Source organism: Akebia trifoliata, chromosome 6, assembly GCF_017979445.1.
Source record: "Akebia trifoliata isolate Shusen 1 chromosome 6, ASM1797944v1, whole genome shotgun sequence".
NCBI classification, from domain to species: domain Eukaryota; kingdom Viridiplantae; phylum Streptophyta; class Magnoliopsida; order Ranunculales; family Lardizabalaceae; genus Akebia; species Akebia trifoliata.
In genome coordinates, this window is record NC_141380.1 from 5,237,258 (window position 1) to 5,244,350 (window position 7,093).

General features: G+C 36.6%; 1 pseudogene across 1 annotated transcript; it reads right to left on the reverse strand.

Moving 5' to 3' along the window:
* Nucleotides 1-1,700: 1,700 nt before the first annotated feature.
* On the reverse strand, nucleotides 1,701-4,203 carry LOC147399819 (F-box/kelch-repeat protein At5g60570 pseudogene; annotated as a pseudogene). Its single transcript, XR_015179132.1, has 2 exons — nucleotides 3,927-4,203; nucleotides 1,701-3,585 (listed from the first exon to the last, which is right to left on the reverse strand). The product of XR_015179132.1 is annotated as an F-box/kelch-repeat protein At5g60570 pseudogene (transcript).
* Between the last annotated feature and the right edge of the window lie 2,890 nt (nucleotides 4,204-7,093).

Below are 7,093 nucleotides of genomic sequence, written 5' to 3' on the forward strand. Positions count from 1 at the left end.
TTCATACCTCTCATGCTGCAATGAAGAATCCTAAATAGGCTGGCTTCCACGATCTATTTTAGTAAAGGGAATATTTTCCCAGTTTTGAGAGGGAATCACCTCATGCAGAGCAACACTGTCAGCTATTGTTGGATGGGGGCAATCCCAATTTCTAGAAGAAAGTTATCCTGGTATGACATGGATGTACCCAATAAAGAAAAGTTGTTATATGATAGTGTAAGGTTAGGCCAATAAACTTGCAATTCAAGTGATCAAATATAACTTCCAAGTGAAATATGAATTCCAGTTTTGCACACCTGTGACCTTCTTCCTATATTTGTATCTATTGGATTGTGTGGACGCATCGTGTAACCACTTGTATCGTATGAAACTTAAATTGTATCTGAACTGTAACTGAAACTGGACTGGAGTGATGCTGTAAGGCAGATCCCAAAGGCTGATCTACAATCCTTGCAGGTTACAGGAGATAGGCATCATTCAAGTTACTAATCCTCTTCCATAAGGGATCAGCAGCTTTGTAGATGTTGGTGTTGATGGAATGCGAATGTGTGACAATAAATGATGTTGAAGGTTGTAGCTGAATTGGTTAGTTCTGTGTTGTTAGTTTGTGAGTTGAATCCATGTTTACCTAGCCAAAAAGGATTGTAACAACTAACAAGTAATCTAAAATATGAGACCCAAAGCAGCCTATATGGAGAGATGATGTAACACCTATATATAGAAGACCGACAATTGTATGAGAGTACAATAAGAACCTGGGATTTTCTTATTGTGCAAGTACAGCAACCTAAAAAAGGAAGGATAAAAAGGAGGTCTATCTACTTATTTTTTTTTTTAAAAAGGGCCATTGGATAATGGAGATCAAGAGTTATGATTATGAGAATACGAAACTACAAATGCGAGTGAAATGTGGGAAACACCAACAAACCAGCTAGAATGTGTTCTAGAACAATGAGACTTGTCAGTAGGTCAAGATGTGTCACTATGGTTCAGCTAAACAGAAAGGAAACTGGTATTGGACCTCAAGCAAGCAAATAATCCATGAACGTAAGCACATTGCATATGAAAACTTCATATTGTTCAAGAAGCTGTGATCAGACCCACAATCTCATGGTTACAGGGTACAACGTCAACAAATTATGCTATTGGCTTGAGCACTGGCATATGAAAACTTGATTGAGTACATGGTAAAATTTAAAACAAGTGGATGAAAAAGCTGATTACTCTAAAACACGATTCTCATAGAGAACTCAAAAATAGAAGAATCAGAGAATGGAATAGCCAATTTCAATGTTCAAAACTAGACTGAGAATGAGTTTTCAGTCAAGCTGAATAAGGACCCAAGAGAGTACATGTCAGATTTTAAATTTATTTAAACCTTTGAAAAAATGATGTGTTTCAGCATAGGCTCTTCTATGCCCCTTGTGGGTAGCAGCAGAATTATGACTTGGATGAAAAACAACAACGATTCAGTTCAATGATGACATAAACTAATAAATAGCTGCAACAATATTACAATAAGAAAGCAACAATGCAGAACAAAATAAAAAAGCACCATATAAACACAAGACATCCTGATGTCAGATGTGTTCCCATCAAAACACCCAAGCATCAATTGAAATTGAGCTAAAGCAATAAAGCTTTTCATTTTTTATGGTAGAAAGGTAATTGGATGTGGATCAGTCATAGAACTTGACATATAAAGCTAAGACCAGTGCATTACCAGAGTGTCCCTATTTTGTAGTCTCTTGAAAGCTACGAGACTGCAGAATAAGGAAAGTAAAACCCATATCCAAATATTTGTTAAGAGAAAAACAAGTTCTCAATTCGAGAAAGACTGATTAAACAATAAGAATTCCAGCCAATCAGATTAAATAGGTAGAGAAATAACCTAAAAGGCCTGGTTAGATTGCAGTTATGCTTTTCTTTGGTTGAGTCAACAGCCCATGACAGCACAGTTGTAGACAAACACCCCTGTGCGCTCCTTCACATCGAGTACTTTCCACTCCAAAGTCCCATCCTTGACACCTGAATCTGGACACCAAGAATGCAGCACAATGCCCTCACCTTCTGGGCCCCTCTGCCCGCCTACAACCAATAGTTCCTTCCCACAAGCCTTGAAAGCCAAACCCCAACCATTCGAAGAATCAGCTCTAACTGGAAGTCTTCCCAACACAACCCAACTGTTATTCTCCTTGTTGTACTTCTTCACCATGTTGGTCATGTGTTCAACTGCATAGAGTTGGTTCTCCACAACAGTCACAAGTGGAGGTGCTTGAGCTGCCTTATTAACATTTGGATACATCCCCTCAATTTTCCTCCATTTCTTAGTCTCGAGGTCATACTCTTCTCCGCAAGTCAAAGATACAGTAGGACTTAACATCCCACCAATGACGTAGAATTTCCCATCCATGAAAAACCCAGAGCACAGCTTACGTGGAGAGTGCATATTGGGCAAGAGTTCCCATCTACCCGACTCCGAGTCATAGAGCTCCGCAGACTTCAAAACAGTACCGTTCCTATCACTTCCTCCTGCAACAATGGCAACCGAACCAAAGCTACCCGAACCGAACAAGCACCGAGGGAGATTCATCCCCTGACACTTGAACCAATTCCGTCGAACCAAACTATAATTCCAAATGGCAAAGTCCAACAATTCCCGGCCGAAAACCAGCAATTCACTCCCCACAGCTAAAGACTCTTTGTCTGCATGATTGAAGCAGTCATCGCAAGGGATCTTGGGCAATCTCATCCATGTCTTTCTCGAGGGGTCAAAAGCCTCCCAACCTCTTGGATCACATACCAAGTAAACCCAATGCTCTGCGATTTTCATCTGTTTCCGCAATCTATAGAGGTATCCACTCCTCATCAGAGAATTAAATCTCGTGCTGAGGCAACCAAGAGAAGCATAATCTGATCGGCATGCCCAAGCAAGGCAGTTAAGAGCGATATCATCATGGAGACCAGGAAGTAGAGAATCACACGATCCAACACAGCGGTGGTGGTGGTCGTGATCGTAATCTCCTCCCTTAGATCTCTTAGGAATCACGTATTCTTCTTTCTCAGATGAATCTAAGCAAGATTTGTTCATCAGTTCTGGAAGATTAAACAACTTCTTCGACCTACTAGCTTCTAGAAACATTATAACAAATCTGTAGGATCCTGATAGAGATTATCAGGTAGATCTCTAAAACACACAACAGATTGATGAAACTATGCGTAATGTTCTACAATGCCGCTTCGATTCTTGATCACGGTCCCAATAGCTAGAAAACAAATTCCGATCTTTGATTGTCATAATTCTCAATCTATTATCTATTTATCCATCGAAACAACCAATCTAAATCAATTAAACTGGTAATTCTCTGTAAATTTGCCGATCGCAAAACCACCTCCATCACGATTCAGGTTAAGCTCCATGTTTAGGACTCGATCAGAATCTGATCATAACTAGACTAGAAACAATCAGATCTCCAATCAAAATATTGTTTCTTGAGATCTAACACATAAATATCATGCTTTCGCAGCTAAAAATTCACTCTATTTTCGCACAGCTTGATACGATTATCCAGAAAAAACAAGAACCTGTCAGACAAAATCACAGAAGAATCGGATCCAAAGAGAAATCAATAAAATCTCCGATCAAAATATCCGGCCTTTTCAAACCGGAATTACAGAATTTCTAGACGAAATCAAAGTTGATACAATCGATGGAAAACTAAAAGATCCGATTCAAATCGTTTATGTAACCAGAAATGTCAGATTCAGGCTACATGTCGCGAATTCTCCCGCCACAAACGTCGGAAACAAGATAAAGATTGCAAAATAGCGAGAAGTACAAGAAATTATTTCTTAAAATATTAAGAGAAATCTCGAAACTGAATTTCCAACTAATGAAAATTAATTATTGGAATCAGATTTAATACCTAATTTGGAGTCTCTGCGATTGAAAATCTAACACCTTGATCGGACCCTGAAGCTCAGATCACCTGAAAGAGAAGACGACAATCAAATTTCCGGCGAAAATTTGAAGGATTCCGGCGGATGATGATGGTTGAGGCGGCGAATATGGTTCGTTGTTGAACCAATCGATCGGAGAACAAGAGACGAATTAAAAATAAATAAAAATGACGACCAAAGAAAAGTAAGAGTGAAAGATAAAAGGCGTTCGTTTACTCATTCGCGCCCATTTGGGTTTCTCTCTCTCTCCTCTTCTTGTCAATTTTCGTATTTTACCAGGTTGACAAATCGCTTGAAAAAACGTGTTGACCCGATGATTCAGACTGAGTTTTTATTGACTCAGTTGGTATTTTTTGAGTCATCCAAATGAAGGCGGCCGTTTCGTCTGCGGTTATTTAGATAATGCCCCTCCACGTTTGGGTGAATGTAAGAAATGCCTCTATGTTTTCAAACTGGTAGTTTGACCCTTGACGAAGGTCTTCTTTTAGAGACTAGAATAAATGATCTAAAAAAGCCCTCAACTTCACTCTTTAGTTAAAAAACCCTTTGATTTCTCCCCCAAAATCAGTCGTTTTCAAACTGTTAATCTCTATGATAAATTATTTTTCACTTATTCAATCTTAAAATTCTTATATCGTTTAACCTGAATACCTTAAGAATAAGATAGAATTTTTAAAGTAGATGGATAGTTTTTGAGTTGGGATAACCTGACTACCTCACGTGGCATACTCAATCAACTCCCCTTGTGTGACATGTTTGGGAATTGTAGATATGTACTCTTCGGGATACACAATTACACTTCTCATAAAAAAATGTAATTATATATCCTGAGGAGTATAGATTTACGATTCTCACGCATATCACATTAAGGAGATTCGATTGAGTATGCCATGTGGGGTAGTCATTTTATCACCATTCATATTTTTATGTATAGAAATATAAAGCATTTTATGAAAGGCATTGAAGATGAGGTTTAACAGGTTGTAAACAAGGGTATTTAGGTAATTTTTGTTAGTCTCTCATACAAAGCCTAAGGCAAGGGTCATATCATCAGTTAGAAAATGAGGAGTGTCTCTAATATTACCAAAAACGTATAGGGCATGTCAATGACCCCGTCTTTTCGTCTCATTCGTCCTTCAACGGCTGAGATTTAAAGGGAATCCACTCGAATCTCTAGAAAAATCTTTCCATCTCAACTGTACGTTAGACCACGTTGGACATTAGAAAAAGTCCTCAATAACGTATTGGACTTCTCTTAGCATCCAACACGTTGGAAACTCTAGCACGAAAGAGGCAGAGACGAAAGACAATTTACAAGTTTGATTTGTGCTTCGTTGTTATTAAGAAATTCTTTCACATCTCCCCTGTCGTTGTATACTAGAATTTTTCTATTCTCATTCTTAAAACCTTGTGTATTCTTTGTTATTTTCTATTCGAATATTAATCCTCCACCATCCTCGTTGTGGGACCCAACCCAACTGTGTATGGAGTAGACACACTAACACCATACATCTATTAAATGAAAATTTTCATATTATTGACTTAATTAAAGGTGTCAATGTATACCCAAGTACCTGATGTATCCGAAATGGATTAGTTGAATTTGATTTTATCATTATGGATCCAATCATTTAAGGGTTCAGTTGAAATATTCATTAAGAATCAGTTCTCCTTCCAATACTTGATGGGGCTTGCAATCATAGGTATTAGTGGGATATACTCTACATTATTTAAAAAAAAAAAATATTTTACCTTCTCTTTATTCATTTTTCATGTTTTTATACAATTTCAATAATAAATAAAGGCCCCATACCCAATTTTTTAAGATTTTATTCTTAAAAGTTTGATTAAACTGATGAATTTATTGTTAATCTTAATTTTCAATTGAAAAATAACTAGATATATTATTACATTTATAAATAATTATTTATATTTTGGGATATTCATTTTTTTTTTTCTTATTCAAAAAAATATTATCTATTTTAAAAAGCATCCAATGAGTATTAGATATGTGTAGGTCCGATTTTGATTCTAATGATCTCATACATGAAACTCAAATAATTAAATAAGAATCAAAATTAGTATTGGTCATACTGGCTAATGCCTCTTTCCAAAAAAAAAAAAGGAGAGATCTTAAGTTCAAATCCTCTTATTAGTCACTTACAAAGATTTATCTTATCTTATCTGATATGTGTGATTGGTGAGGTATTTCATGTATCCAGGGATTTGGGTGAGATATGATGCTTTAAAAGGTCAATTATCTCATCTAATTGTGCACTCGTAATATAAAAATGAAATAAAAAATTAAATTTGAGATTTTATTTAGATTTTGATTTTAAATAGAAGTAGAAAGAGTAGTTCAGGATCTCAGAATATATGAGTTTCTATAGTGTAGCGATGCATGGAATAGTAATTAGTAAGTACTTTTTCCTTTCTCATAGATGCGGAGGGGTGTGCGCAATGTTGTAAAGTAATAAGGATCCCATCGCAACGACTGGGATGATTGCGTTTGGTATTGTGGGTGCTTCTGACAAGGATAGAACGTTAAAAGGTCTTCAAGGTAGAGAAAAAGTAAAATGTTGACCAAGGACATGTCTCTTGCGTGTCAATGAAGTCAATTGTCACCATGCGGCAAACTTAACGACGACTCAAACGGTCTGGATACAGGAATTGGTTGAAGTGTAAAATGATGGCCAAGCTATTTGCACCCACCCTTTGTGCTCACTGCACTACCACATTTTAGGGTGAGATGCGTTGAAGAAAATGGGTGTACCAAGCATGAAGTTGGGTGCAAATAGAATGGCTCATTGGAAAGACGTGAGGTTGTTGAAGTTTATCCAACTAAAGCCAAAAATATAACAATTACTCTTTTTGCAACTGTTGACGATAATGCTTTCTCAAGCATATTTTTTCTTGAAAACTTTTAAAATCTATTTGAAAATCAAATTTTTTTTTGTTGTTGTTGTGGAAAATGTGATTGCCTATGAATGTGGGAAAATGAATTTTCAATTGAAATAGAAAAATTGAGGAAGATATTTTGACATTCTTATCAATATAAAAGAAATTGAATAGAATAAAACATGATTTAGCTTCGTCTATGTCCACAGATCAGATGAGAACGATTTTCTAATCT